This window comes from Crotalus tigris, unplaced genomic scaffold (genome assembly GCF_016545835.1).
Source record: "Crotalus tigris isolate CLP2741 ecotype Arizona unplaced genomic scaffold, ASM1654583v1 scf7180000024424.1579004, whole genome shotgun sequence".
In the NCBI taxonomy this organism is placed as follows: Eukaryota; Metazoa; Chordata; class Lepidosauria; order Squamata; family Viperidae; genus Crotalus; species Crotalus tigris.
The window spans coordinates 283872-299910 of NW_024100591.1; the positions used below are offsets into that span (position 1 = coordinate 283872).

Consider the following 16039-nt stretch of genomic DNA (forward strand, 5'->3'; position numbering starts at 1 on the left):
TCTCCAGTTCTTTCTCGTCTATTCTGCTGTCTCCAGGCACTGCCACGTCCACTATCCAGACTTTTTTGTCTTTCTTATCGACAATTGTTAAGTCTGGGGTGTTATGTTGCAGGTGCTTGTCTGTTTGAATTCTGAAGTCCCAGAGCAGTTTAATTTTATCATTTTCTATGACTTTCTCTATTTTATGATCCCACCAGTTTTTGCTTACAGGCAAATGATATTTTTTGCAGATCTTCCAATGCACCATTGTTGCTACTTTGTCATGCCGCTGCTTGTAATCAGTCTGTGCAATCTTCTTGCAACAGCTTAGTGGTCCACTGTTTCTTCAGCTTCTTTGCATAGGCGGCACTTACTGTCTGTTGCTGTCTTCTCAATTTTGTATGCATTTGTCCTTAAGGCTTGGTCTTGTGCAGCCAGAATTAGTCCCTCGGTCTCTTTCTTCAATTTTCCTGCTCTTAGCCATTGCCAGGTCTTGTTATTATCTGCTTTCCCAGCTATTTTTTTCATGTATTGGCCATGTAGTGCTTTGTCTTCCCACGCCTCTATTCTGTTCTTCATTTGGTCTTTCTTGTAGGCCAGTTTGGTCTCTCCAGTAGTCAGTAAGCCTTCCTGATATACTAATTTCAGTGCATCTTCTTCTTCTTCTTATTCTTCTTCTTCTTCTTCTTCTTCTTCTTCTTCTTCTTCTTCTTCTTCTTCTTCTTCTTCTTCTTCTTCTTCTTCTTCTTCTTCTTCTTCTTCTTCTTCTTCTTCTTCTTCTTCTTCTTCTTCTTCTTCTTCTCCTTCTTCTTCATTATTATTATTATTATTATTATTATTATTATTATTATTATTATTATTATTATATCCCCTGTATGATCTAGTCAGCTTGATAATTGAAACCATTATTATATTGGACCAGCTGGGGCTTGGGAGGCAGAGTGGTAAAAGGTTGCTTAAATGTTTTGCTTCACCTTTTAATCTGAAAATATGCTGATTATCTTTGGAATATCTAATTTTCTACATTCTGCATTCATTCTTCATATTCATTCAGTAACTGAGTTTAAACATGCTTGGGATAAACACATGTTCATCATCAGGCAAAAATTAAAAAAAATAATTAAAAAATAAAACTCAAAGGACGGACTCGATGGACTGCTAGGTCTATTTCTGCTGTCAGTTTTCTATGTTTCTGTGTTTCTCCTTTTTAGTTAAAAAACACCAGCAGGCTACCTATATCCTTTTTTGAAATGTTGGTAACAGATTTGCTGATTTTTTTGGGGGGGGGGGGAGGTAGCCTCTTTTTGTGAGTTAAAAGTTAAAGAATAACCTGCCTGCAGGTGCTTTTCTCAAAAATATTTGCGGGGGTGGGTGGGGAGGAGTAGGAATGCAATCAACTATGGCGGCAGGGTACATTTTACTACCACAAAGGCAATTTTCTTGTTGATAGTTAGGAGTATCTGGGTTCAGTAAGGATCTGAATGAGAGCAGTTTCTCAAGAAGTGAGTCTGATAAATCACAAACATATTTCTTAACTAAAAGTTTTCCAGCCACATTTATCAGTTGTTGACATCAGAGTGGATAGCTAAGGGGCATAACATGTCAAAATTACTTTATTTAACTTTGTAAATCAATGTTTTATCTCAGTGATTGCTGTGCCCAGTATAGTGAAGAACACTTTTACTCTGAATTAGGCCTCTCCTGATGTTGGCCGATATTCACAAAGGTCATCATAAACTTTCTTCACTCATAGCACACATCAATCTTAACATTCCTGAGATGTAATCCAAGAGTAGGCCTTTGCAACAACACTGTCATGCATGATGTTCTGATTTCTGGTATCTTGCAAATTATTAAAGACATCTGGAAAAACTCAGCAGAATAGGTTAAGCCAGTTTGTCGTGATTGCGATAGATAGATTCCCAAATATTAGACAGTAGCCCAATCATAAAGGCATCTAAAACGTTTCCATTTGAGATTTCAGAGCTATAGCTTCTGTTATCTCATCTTTCTTTCACAGGTGAATGATCTCATTTAGCACCTTGTGGATTTCTCTGACGCAGAAATCAATGAGCTTGTGAACTTCATAGCATTTTGTTGCCCACAATCACGTTGGACAGATTATACATGGAGAGAGTAAACACCATCTTTGATGATAGAAACATAGAAAACTGATGGCAGAACCTCGTGCTCCATCGACTCTGCCCTTTGAATTTTTTATTTTTGTTGGATGATGGACACATGTTTACCCCAAGCATGTTTAAATTCATTTACTGATAATTGACCCACTGCCTCTGCTGGAAGTTGGTTCCAAGCTTCCACTACTCTTTCTATGAAGTAATATTTTTGTAAAGATATTCTACAACTCCAAAGAATGCCTTAGTTATAGACATAGCTATTCACCGATGCACATGCTCAGAGTTGCACTATATTTATTTTCAGTATCTCTGTCTTTATTCAGTTATCTCTATTGTCTGCATTTTACTTCCAAGACATTAGTGTTGATCTATAAGCAGCACTGGTTTGGGTTGTAAATGTTTGGAATACTTCTACATTTTTAATTGAACAGCCCAGGGTTGGAAGTGGTTTTGCTCATGGTGTCACCAATGGCCAGTGCTAGGAGGTTGATAATCAAAGGTCCTTTTAGTTATACTCTCTGTGCTTTAGAAGGAGTGTCAAGCATCTTAAATAATTCAATTAAGCAATTAAGTAATAAACTGCTTAGTACTCAGCTTAGGACACTGACCTTTGACTCATCTTGAATCCAGTGTTCCTGTCTTCTGTAATAGCTGCTGATTTTCATAGATATAGAGATCAATGACTATTAGCCTTGATGGCTGCATAATTGCTTCTGAAAGCCATCTACTAGGAGACTAGTGGGCTTCCTTGTACTGTTGGCTGGCCAATTTGAGAATAGGCTACTGAACTAGATGGGCCAGGGGCCCAATCTAGTAGGCACTGCTTATGTTCTTAAAATTTTTAATTTTTCGTATTTTTATTGTGACGACTCTGCAGCCGCAGGATGAATAGCAGTATGTGTAATACATATTTTTCTTTTTCATCTTCTTAGAAATTTTAACTGTGTTTTTTTATAAGCAGTTCTCTCCCCTTCTCTGCCTCATGCAGTTCATTATAAATGCAACAAGCAAAATAAATGCAACAAATCCTCCAACCAAAATTGTCATATTTAAAATGTTTCCCCTGAAAGAAAATGTTAGTGGTACCCCACTTTTGTGAGATGACGGGTTCAGAGAGCAGAAAGCATATTCAGCCATGATTCTAGTACTCTGGGAATATAGGGAGTCCTCAACTTACAACCACAATTGGGACTTGAATCTCAGTTATTCAGCAAAGTGATCATTAAGAGAGGCACCTGTATGATTGCTTTGCTCAGTGACTGCAGTTCCTGCTCTCCCAGTTTGGTTCTTGACAGGCAGAGCAAAAGAGCTGCTTATGGAAGGAGAGAAAGAAGCTCTCCACTGTGCAGGAAAGAGAATTCCTGTGGCAGACAGCAGAAACAAAGGCCGGATCTTTGGGATCCAACCCTTCGGAAGAGTTCAAGTGCTTGCAGAAATGGGACTCAGATCTTTGGGAACTGACCTTCATTTCTGCAGCACTTCAGAGGAATCCTCTCCCTTCATGAAGATCCCCACTTCATTTCTCCAGCCTAACACAGAGGTTCCTCTCCCCTCCATATGTGGAAGGGTATTCATGAGCTGGGCTGGAAAGACAAGGCATGGATTGCAAAGATCCCCATTTCATTTCTGCAACCCAACAAAATATCTCTGCCCACGCCCCCTTGTCCCTCCATGCATGGGGGGGAGGGGAAAATCTTTGGCAGGCCACAACAGATTGCTGGGGATTGCTGGGGAAGTCGGCAGAAAAGATCAGATGATCATGGGGTGCTTGGCAACCGGTCATAAAGTGCGAACAGGTTGCCAGTCACTCAGATCATGATCACATGACCACCGGGAGGAGGCAGCAAAATGTTTTACGACAGCTAGAAATGCTTTATGGACTGTAAATCAACCTTTCTGACCCATCACAACTTTGAACACTTGTTAAACAACTGTTTAAGTCAACGACTACCTGTAGCCTATCTCTTGAAGACAACCTGCTCCAGCACTTCTGGTCTTCCAGAACTTGGTTAAAATGGAGCTCTCTATGCGGCATTTAGATGTGAATGGAAAATCTATCATCATCTGTTATTATGGTACCTTGTTGTCGTTTTGTCTTATGTTTTATTATGGGTGTTACAACATTGGTCTTGTCTGTATTTTGTTATTGTTGGTCACTGGGAGTGTAGAAGGATTTATTGGCATACCAGTTAAATAAATAAGTCAGTAAATAAAAATGATTAGACAAAATATAGACCGTTCAATAAACATAAGATAAAATTAGCATCAGACAGAATAGTTTCTGAGATCCCCCTTCCCTTCATTGTCTGAACTCAGCATAACATATGGAAAGGCCAGGTTGTCATGATCATATGACACCACGTGTTTTAGAATCTTTTGGCATGTTATCTTACTACTTTCCTGTTGCCAGTGTTCTGTTAAGCAATACATTAGTAAGATGTTCTGATTATATTATTAAAGCAATTGTCATTTGAGATTCTCTGCGGGACTCTTGTTGTATTGCTAATAGATGGTATTGTGTATTTGGCAAGGTGTAGCTTTTCTACCAGGGTTGAGTTTGTGGTTCGATTAAAATGCAGTCTGTGCATTATGGCCTGAATTTCCAATGAATGGAAGAACTTATTTAAGCAATCACTTTTAAACATATTGACTTGAAGTTCTTTTATGGTAAACAGGAACTCATCCATGTCTGTTTCTGATTTATTTTCAAGCTATCATCTTCTGCAGCATTGAACATTGATGCTAAACAGTACACAAGGCTGACAAATGAGTATCCTTTGCTATTATTGGATGAGTCTTTGTAAAAGGACAGGTTTTAAGTGGTCCGGCAAATAAATGTTCCTTATCTGATCTGCTTTTGTTACGTTGAGATGAAAAACATGCATCCTGGCAATGATTCAGTTCAGAGAGTTTAGAGTTGACTCCATTTAATATCATGTAAAAAGAACTGGGATTAAGTTGCTCTCAGAATGATGGTAGTTCTAGAGACTTTTACTTATGTATGGTCTATATTAGCGCAGAAAGTAATTCATATTTTGAAAACCCATATATTTACTATGTCTTAGACACTTTTTTATCCTTTTATAATGCCATTTTTGTTTTTTGGTCAAAAGCATTTTTGGATTCCTTGAATTTATCTTCCTAGTTATGCCCCCATGACTTATTTTTTCTTACATTACAATCACATATCTATGGGGACTCAGGTCTCATATCTACTGTAAGTATTAAACTCCTGGAAAATGTACTTTAAATTTATTGTTAAGTAATAGATGTGGAGGAGAATTTCGTGTGTAGTGCCCTAAGACATACCTAATTCACACTTCTTCAGCTAATATTTTGATACAGATAGTTATATTCTTTTGGGTTGTGTAATGCTGTTTTCAGAAAATTGCATACCCTAAAAATACATATTATTCCTCATAATCAAATGTCATTCTGGAAATATATTTGTTGATAGATCAAAAAGAAGAAAATATAAATTGTTCTATACTAAAGAAGTTGTATTACAGAATTTCTGTAATAAAGCTTTTTTAGTTGTAACAATACAATACAGAACCCTGTAACGGATTCTGTTACTCCTTCATATTAACTGGAAAAGCTTACTGAATGTTAATGACTACGTTTGTAAAAACATACAGACAAAAACCTGTTTGTAAATTAAGAATGGTTGTATATAAAATGGTATATAGCAAGTGAAGCTATTTACAATACTACATAGGGCAAATTCTGTATGAAAAAGAATGGAATGGTTTTGTAATCTTTTTTAAAATTGCAGATTGCTATGAGAATTGAATGTCATTGAATTGTGAGTGAATATGTATGAAACTGAAAAAGAGTGGAAGAAGACTGATTTGTCTATTCTGATTTATCCTTCTCTCTATTAAGTAGTGAGAAGACGACATGTACCTTGTTACAGAATTTTGAAAAGAGGTGAAGCTGGTAGAAATTTAAAGCTGCTGTGGGGGGGGGTCTGGTTTCTTTGTAGTTTCTGCAAGAGCAATGGGGGGTCTGCATTAGTTAAACTGTTGTGGTGTTTTTAATGCATGAATGTTTTGTTTGCCATATTTAGCAAACTGTTTTTAATTAAATGATTTATTATTTAAACTCCAGTCAGCTTTTTGGTATAAGCTATATAGTATTGATATAAAATTCTACACGAGGAGGGATGTGTTGCATTTTTTGCTTAGATTACCAAGTAACATTTAGAAAGATGATCTAACTTAATACAGAGATTTTCAAAACTACAAAATTCATCAACTCACCCCAAAGATGGATTCCAGTGTGAAGTATTTCTAGTCCAAACTTCCCATTTTTCAACTTCTGCGTACTAAGCAGTTACTATGTTTGCTTATGCAAAGTATGCAAAAAAGTTTTAGATTAAAAATAGACTTAGTGAGTTGTGTCTTCATTGATGCTCATTGTTTGACAACAAAGAAGCCCATCTAAGCTTAGCATTCAGAATGGAGATGTATTTATCTATATAGAGACAGAGAAAGAGGGAGCACAAATAAATTCTGCCAGGTTAGCTCAGTTTAGAAGTTAGTTCCAAGCACTTTCTACAAAATCATGCACAAGATGAAACAGAACTTTTAAATAGACCATTTTTAGTGCTCATTAAACAACATTTCATATAAAAGTTAATTAGGATTTTATTTATGCTTTTTTATTTATCTAATTTATATGGCTGCCTATCTCATAAGCAAGTCACTCTGGATAGCATTCAACAAAACTAAAACAATAAATATGTAAAATCGTGATCATTAACAAATAGTAAAATAGCTAAAAACAAGAATAATAGATAAATAGATGTTAATAGTAATGGAGTCACCTCACTAGTTCACCCACTTTTTGCCAGAACATGGAACCAAATTAAGATGAGAGTGGAAATATATAATTCCAATATGTAATGAGATATTTACATTACATACAAACATGGTTGGTGTTATCTTGGGGGGAGGGGCACAAGATGGAAAGTCAGAGAAAGGAATGGCTTTTTATGCCAAGTTGACTCACTTGGCTTTCTCCTCTTTTCTGTTTGGCCTTTTACAGCTGTGAAATCACTTTCCACCTCATTGCTTCCAATGTCAGGGAAATAAATTACACCACTTCCAGGGCTGATACAGTTCTTGTTCTTTGTTGTGAACCACTCTTTTTGCCCTTGGAAAGGAAGGTGTGAAAAATAGCACTGGACCTTGTAGTACCACGCCAAGGATCATAGGATAGTACCTTAATTTATTTTAATTTTAAAAAATATTCAATATTCAAGTGTTCTGGTTCACATTATCCCTCGAATCTTTGGTTGTAGTGCAAAACAGAAGGGTCCCCCCCCCAAAATACATTCTCTAGTCATGTTTATGCTGGACAAGATCAATTAAAACAGTTACCCTTGTATTTTCCTAAATTCTGAAGAACTGATATCCTAAGTTGTAAGCCTTCTTCTATTTGTTTATCAGTGTCACTTCTATGCTTAGAAAGCTGATTCTCAGCATTGTAGCTTAATTACACTAAGAATGGCTGAGAAAGTTGTCAGGAATACCGGTCTTAGCTGCTGGGAAATTGTTGAATTCAAATTTTAGCATACATTAATGATTAAAAAAATACTGTTGTTTCATGGTGTGATATCTCATTTGAAAATTGGGAACATCAGCAACAGGCCTTTAATCAGGTAGTATTTTGGGTAATAGTGGATATATAATTCCAAGAGTTTCTACCTGTCCAATCCAATTTAACAGACTGGGCATGTTGCAGATCCTGTCAGCCAAAGAGTATTGGCGGATGGGATTTAGAAGACAGGCCTTCTCTGCTCTAGCCCCTGTGTTGTGGAATATTCTCCCCTTGGAGATTAGAATGGCACAACCCTGTTGGCCTTTTGCAAGGCTTTAAACATTACGTTATCTACTGGACTTGGGGCTCGGGATGTGTTAAGGGCCCAGTCACTTGGCTTTACTATTAGTTGATTAATCATCACTGCTGCTGTATGTACATTGTGGATGTTTTTATTGTTTTAATTTCTTTAATTGTTTAAAATGTTTTATAATTTTAGAATTGTAAACTGCCCAGAATCACTTGGTTGAGTTGGGCAGCTGTAGAAATTGATTGAATGAATGAACAAATAAATATAATGATTCTCTAAAACTTACAGTAGTTGTAAATGATATTTTGTGAGAAAGAAACTTCTGTAGTTTTTGTGAGTGATACAGGAGGCAAGGAAGTCAAACTGTGTGTGGAATTTTTAAAAGGGCTTCCCTCCTTAGCATTCACAGTGAGAGAGTTGATCTCTCAGAAAATCAGGTTCTAAAATGGTTTAGAGCTTTACATGTTAAAACTAATGTTTTAAATTGTGCTGAGAAAGTGGTTGGCAAACAGTTCAAATCTTTCAGCTCCGGCACCGTGTACTAATTAATAGTCTAGGTGTTGCTGGTTGTCACAATTGATATCTCTGAACATGCTTCAGGGATAGCTCTATATAGACCATGTTTAGAGTAATTTAACAGAGTACGCATGATGGTTGCTAGTTTGAGCAAACCAGGAAGACTTTGTTTATTTATTAGATTTATATCAACCTTTCTTCCAGGAGCTCAAAGCAGTATATACTATGCTGTTTCGTCTTATTTTCCACCACAATAACCCTGTGATATAGAGTGGGCTGAGACAGTGATTGGTCCAGCTTTCATAGCTTTCATGGCTATGGAAATGGGAATTTCCTATTCCTAGCCCAGTCCCTTCATCACTACATCACATAGGCTCTCACTTGTAGCCAGCACATTAACCTTAACAGTAGAGATGTTTTTCACCTCAGCTACCTCTGAAACTGGAGAAAGAAACATTAAAAATCTATGCTATGCTGATTATATTATCCTGACAGCTGCAAGTACATAGGATCTGCAAGCCCTAGTACTAAAAATCAAAGAGGACAGTAAAGAAATGGGACTAAAATTAGGTATCAAGAACACCAAACGAATAACAACAAGTAGAACAAACCAGCCTTCAAACTGACAATGAAGATATTGAAGTAGTGGAGAGATTCTGCCTTTTAGGATCAATCATCAAAAGTAAAGGAACAAGCAGTAAAGAAATACATTATAGCTAAGCACTTGGTAGAACAGCCACAAAAGCCTTAGAAAAGATATTGAAATACTGTGATGTGCCTATGCCCTACAAAGATCAGAATCATACAAGCCATAATATTTCCTGAGACACTCCATGGAAGGAGAGCTTGACCTTAAAGAAGCAGGATAAGAAGAGTATTGATGCCTTTGAATGTTGGTATTGAAGACTCATGAGAATACCATTGGAAACCAAGAAAACAATCAAATGGTTATCAAGCAAAGCAATCCAGAAGTCTCATTGAAGGCACAAATGAGGAGGTTCAAACTATCCCACTTTAGACACATTTATACAAAGACCTGGCTCTCTGAAAAAGACTCTAATCCTGGAAAAGATGGAATGACCAGCAGCAAGGTAGATGGATTCAGCTACAGTGATGAGTGTAGGAGACTTGAGATTAGTGATACATCATTACAGAGAAAATCTATGTAGTCATTAACAGTTGAAAAAGACTTGGTGACACATAATCAGTCAGTCAATCCAGAATGTTTAGAGGCAGTTGCTGATCATAATATCTGGGCATAATATCTGAGAATGGACTGAAACTGCAGGGATGAATGACCCAAAACCTAAATCTGCAAAGTGATTAAGGAGGATGCCCTTGCTGATAATATTGCAATTTGCCACAAGGTTAATGAGAAGTAATAAGGCAATAGTACCTCCATCCAAGTTCCAGTGTAGTCACCTCTCAATAGCAATCTTACAACTATCTCTTTTCTGGAAGCTAGTTAGAAAGTGGTCTGGAAAAATCAGGATGCTCCAAATGTGTTTGGAATTGTAGGGTCATCATCTTCACCAAAAAAGATACATCTGAAAATGGTTTTCATCAGCTACCTCATTCTGGTGAAGGGAAAGTTATACCAGGGGAAAAAATTATTATGTTAGTTGATATGAATAAACAGCAGGAATGAGAGAAGAGATTACAGTATCGAAAACATAACCGGGCCATTCATGACCCGAGAAAGAATGAAAATGACTTTTTGGTGAGTACCTGCTAAGAAATGGTCTGTTTTGAATATGTAATATAAGCCCAAGTTTGTTTATGCATAGAGATGACACAAGAATGAACTAAAAAGCTGATTGATTTGATATATTATGATGAAATAGATAATTACCATATATGCCGGCGTATTAGGCGACCCGGCGTATAAGACGACCCCCGTCTTTATAGCCGGGCCGCATTCCTAGAACGTCGTTTTATATGCCGGAAACTACCAGTGTTTCCGGCGTATAAGACGACTCGGCGTATAAGACAACCCCCGTCTTTGGCGCCGATTTCAGCGCTCGCGGAAGTCTTATACGCCAGCATTTACGGTAATTAAGGCTATAAGGGTAATGAGATGTTCTTAGTGAAGGACAGACCATCATGTGATAATGTCAAGAGTGGGACTTGTGAAAAAATGGATAGAAGAAATTAAAGTAAAAGTAGAATAATTGCAGGAAGGGAAATGATAAGTAGTTTAGGAAAAAGTGTTACAAAATAATATCCAGCTGGATGAAAGAAAAGTGAATGAAAGGATTTTGAATGCTACTTGAAAGAGTGAAAACATTAATGTCATGAAGGGCCATAGAAGCATGTGAAGCTATTCTAATAAGAAGTTACAAAAAAAGAAATATGGTAGAAGCAAAAGGCTGTATATGTGAGAATGATTGTTGCAAAAAGTAAAACAATTCTTATAAATGTTCATGTTCAATAAAAAGAAAAACAAAAATGGATGCTAGGGGAATATTGAAAAATTGTAAGGCTGCAGGTAAAGATGGTGTAACTGGAAAAAGTAAAATATGGATGAGGCTTGCTTATAGAGTGGCTACTACTGTACATGTAACTTGTTTGAAATTTATTTGAAGATTGTGTCTGTGTCTGATGATTGAAACAATATTATTATTCTCCTATACTAAAGCATACAGGAACAAGAATGAATGAAAAACTATAGTGGAATTTCTTGATAGCTATGTGTGGAAAACCATTTGGCAGAATTCTGAACAAACAAATGCAAGTTAGCAAAATTTGGAAAGTGCAATGTAGCTTGATATTAAGTTGGAGAGTGCTCTTTAGCAAGTCAGAGAGAAGTGCATCAATGTGTGAAAGAAATTTATTATATGGTTGATTTACAGAAAGTATATGATATGAGTTAGCTGGAGTTTGGTGGTGTCCAAATTCAATCAATCAATCAATCAATCAATCAATCAATCAATTAATTAATTAATTAAAACGGGTCTTGACTTATGGAGTGTTTTCCATGAACACTGAATTAAAGATTAGTTGATAAGTATGTTGATAAGTGTGTCCCATGGAAGTAAAGCATGGATGAGAATGTTTGTGATAAGTGTGTCCCATGGAAGTAAAGTATGGCTGAGAATAAATGGAATGATTAGTTCAATATTAAGCAGGGAGAAAGCAAATGTGTTCTTAGATTGTTTAATATCTGCTTGGATAAATGTTTAAGGAATGCTTCTGATGATATTAGAGGTTTGCTGGCTAGAGTTGTGAATATGCATGTACTTTTATTTATATGAGGACAGTCCCATGCTTAAACCAAGAACCCAAATGATTTGCGTGATGAGGTAAGGAATATGGATTTGAAAATTGATATGTCTAAGATATATTGGGTTTGATAGTTGGGTTTGACAAGAAAAAGGGAGTGGATGATTGGAAGGTGAATCTTGATTAAGTAGATGAATTTCCATATCTTGTGAAATGTCTACTAAAGATTGAGAAATGGATGAAGACATTTTAAGCCATGGAAATGTTGGTAGGAAAGTAGTGGATAGTACATCATCTTGATACAAGGAATAATATCTGTGCAAAGAAAATGACTAAATAACGTCGTACCTGCATTTTTCATAACATGGAAGTAACAGTTGGTACCTCAGGAAAAATATAAAAGTCGAGCGCAGTGGGAATGAGATACTTAAGAAGTATGCCTTTTTTAAAATGGGATCAAGAATAAATTATCAATGAATGAATGTGGATTGGAAACATTAGAAAATTAGAAATGAAATAGCAAATCAAGAGAAGATCAATGAAATAGTTTGGTTGTATAGAATAAATAAGAATTAAAATACAAGACAAACCTAAGAAGAAAGAATAAATAGACCAAGATGGACAGGATGACATAAAATATGAGGGAGGGAGGGAAGGAGGGAGGGAGGGGAGGGAAGGAGAAGTTCAAAAAATAAAGGTGACATTCTGTATACAGATGGAGTTATAAAGAAGAATGGTTTGCAAAGACGTAACAGTGTAAGGAAATAAAGTGAATAATATCGACACCAACTAAATTTAGATGTGGTTCCTTCTCTTCTCCTTATCTCATACCTTCTTTGCCCTAATGTTTCTTATTCCTTTTCTGTGGCTTGCCTAATTGTTGCTTATCATGACAAGAAACAGCATGATGGGTGTGTATCTAGCTATACGATTCTTTGAATGACAGTTCTAGGAACTTATTCCTTAGGCTTCATTTTTAATATTTATGTATAAGAATAGACTACAGGAAAGATGGTCTTTAGTAAGGAAATGCCTGACTGAATAAATGGATAGTGCGGTAAGAACTATTGATGCAAATCATTTTATGTGACAGAGAAAGTACTAGAGCAGGGGTCTGCAACCTTGACAACTTTAAGACTTGTGGACTTCACCTCCCAGAATTCTTCAGCCAGCATAGCTGGCTGAGGAATTCTGGGAGCTGAAGTCCACAAGTCTTAAAGTTGTCAAGGTTGTAGACCCCTGTACTAGAGCACTGGGTAGTGCATGCAATTTTCCTTCCCACCCCCTTTCATTTTAGGGTGGAATGACGTCTATTTGGCAAGAGGAAAAAAAATGGGCATTTTATTTGAAGAAAAATGTGTTGCTTTTTTTAATTGACATCCGTAGATATTCTTTCATGTTGCTACTTTACCAGTAGTGCTAAACTAGCATTTCCCTTAAAAATATGTATCATTTTATTCAGTTTGGATGCTGCTCAACTCTGTCTAACTCTGGGTAGTTCACAACAATAAAATAACATAAAACATAGTGTAGAATCTTCACCTACTGGTGTTAATTTATGTAATTTATGTTGTACTGTAGTTGTACAATTAGAGTTGCATAATATCTGCAAGGAAACAAACTTTGAGAAAATGACTAGCAGATCCTCTAAATTTATCTTCCTCTTTAAAACTAATTAGAAAAATGTTTCTAGCTGAATAAATTGCAAATGTTCTTTTTGCCCAATTAAGTTGTCCTTCTTAAAATTCTTTGTACCGTTTGGGGATTTTATTTATTTGTATGATTAGGAGATATGTTTCCCATTTCAAGACAATTAACCAAAATCTTGAATGAGAAAACAAAGCAACAATAAAAACATTAGAAATGACAAGAAGGGGTGTTAGGGGAGAACTAACAGCAAGTCTGTACTAAACTCTATGAATTAGTGTTTATTGATTAAAAGGCAATGAACTATTTTTTGTTTCAGAATATAAGGAGCTATATGACATTAGTTCAAGCATTATTGGAGATTATTTAAAGTTACCAAATTCCCTGAGATCTAGGAAAACGTAAAAGAAACAGCAATGTACATGAAAAGATGTATAGTGTTGCATTCCTTCAAATAATACAAATCAGCCTTTACATTGACTGACTGTGCAGGAATCCGGAAACTGAAAATAGGATTAGTTTCTTTTATTCAAGGAAAAAAAAAAAGAGTACCCAGGGGAAAACCACTGTGTGCATTTTTGCCTCCGTAGTGACAATTAATTTTTACAGCGTGTAATCATATTACCGCACAGTAGGAAATCTTGGTAGTTCCAAGAAAGGCAACCATTTGTCTCTTTCTCTCTTTGTATTGCCATTGAAGATGAGATGAAGAGGTTTTTTGGGAGGTAAAAAGTTTTATGAAATTTTCTCCAGGAAGCATAGTTTCCCAAACTGCCAGATGGCCATGAGTGTTATGATGATGTTTATAAAATTGGATTGCAGAGCACAGGTTTATAGGTTAATCAAACCAGCCACATGAAACCCTTTGTGCACAGATGATACATATCTTGAAATACTAACTATTTGGAGACCAAGAGGAAGGTGCTACCCCTTTAAGGTTCCTGAAGCACATTGCTTGTTGCTGATAGAGGCAAACAACTGGACATGTTGATTTGATGTAAGAAGATAAGTTTTGAATATTTAAGGGAGGAAAAAAATATGTCCCCTATCCTAAAATTGCCTTTAGAGCTCCATCTACCAATGTTTGCATATTGGTTGTATGTCTTTGCAGTCTTTGAGAAGATAAAAAAGAGGTTGCTCTGTGTTATTTCTGTAACAGATGCTAACCACTGGTATATTTTCAGAAAGTCTTCCTAGACCAGGGGTACGGAGCCTTGGCTCTTTTATGACTTGTGGACTTCAATACCCAGAATTCCTGAACCAGCCGTGCTGACTCATGAATTCTGGGAGTTGAAGTCCATACGTCATAAAAGAGCCAAGGTTGCCTACCCAAGACCAATACATAAATAGATCGTCTGAACCACTTACAGCTATCATGATGGAATGTACATGGTAAAAGGAAGTAACTCTTGGCCATATTCAGGATTAATCAAAGATATTTTATCATTAGCTCATTTTGCCAGATCTTTTTTCTTTATTTGATAACAATTTATGATAGTCTTCATTTAAAGAATAAACGACTCCATAAAAAAGGGAAGGAAACAAAGGGGCCAGAAAATTAAATATCAGCAAATAAACAAAAGATTTACTATTATCATAAAATGTAGCATTTATTATTTTGTTACTATAATTAATATAATTTTAGTATTTACATTATAATTTAACATGGCTGCATCCTGAACCTTGCTTATAGGTATTAGCTAGGTTATTTTACAAATGTATTTTAACTCTATATTAAATTTTATTTTATTTAAATTCTATTAGATAGAATACACAGACACTCAGACACATTTCATTCACGTTCACAGAGCACTGTGCTTGTATTGGTCTAGGACTGCAATAAACTGAATTGAACTGTATTCAGTATTTAATCTATTAAATAATTAATATATAACCCTAAAATCATTATATTATTTTGTGAAATATTTATAAATCATTACAAAACTCTAATAAGTAATGTTTATTTTGATGTCACCCCTATTTATCATTATCTAAAACAAATGCACATCATTTTATAAAATTCTAAAACCAAACTGTGACAGTAATATTAATTTCCCTTTTCTCTCTCTCTTTCTCCCCAAGTCAGTTTGGCTTCATGGGCATTGCAGTGATTACAGCTATATTCCTTACAAGAGGAATATTTGAATTTCAGAAAAAATGTATGTCATATACAGTCAAGCTTTTTAAAAATAATATAATTGCATTTTAACTGAATTCTGTACAATGTGTATCTGAGCATTTTTAAGCATACTTGGATTTCTGACTTTTTCTGACTTATCCGCTCTCAGTTTAAATATATTTATATATAGAAACAGTCTCCACTTCCCTATCATTTTTGTGGATATACAAAGTTTAAGCTGTGGTTTCTTTTACAGTCATTTCCTCCCCCCCCCTTTTTTTTTTTTCTGTTTTAGTAGAAGCCAAATTTGGAGCAAGAACTATGAGGAGAAAAGTGCTACTATTCTTGTAGTGTTTCTCTTCTGTCTTGGCTCCTAAGAAGTAAACAGAAAAGATGGTATATTGCAGGATGTGAAAATTCAGGATTAAGAACATCTTGGTGATTGACCCACTCCCTTCTTTCTGACTGTCCACTAACACAGCTCTTTTTGAGGTATTATCTCATTGCTACTACTTGCTTGATAAGTGTTGAATAAACTGAGATGCTTCTTTCCCCTTTCTAAGG

The 16039-nt window shown here is 35.9% G+C and overlaps 1 protein-coding gene across 16 annotated transcripts in view; it reads left to right on the forward strand.

Annotated features, from left to right (window-relative positions):
* SEMA5B (semaphorin 5B) overlaps nt 1-16039 on the forward strand; it is a 543893-nt gene that overhangs the window by 231637 nt on the left and 296217 nt on the right. Inside the window, exon 1 of one of the 16 annotated variants that reach the window (XM_039330081.1) lies at nt 15744-15967. The exons of the other annotated variants lie outside the window; for them this stretch is intronic. The gene's annotated coding sequence lies outside the window, so the exon portion shown is untranslated. Of the gene's footprint in view, nt 1-15743; nt 15968-16039 lie in introns of those variants that run through there. 16 annotated transcript variants of the gene reach the window in all.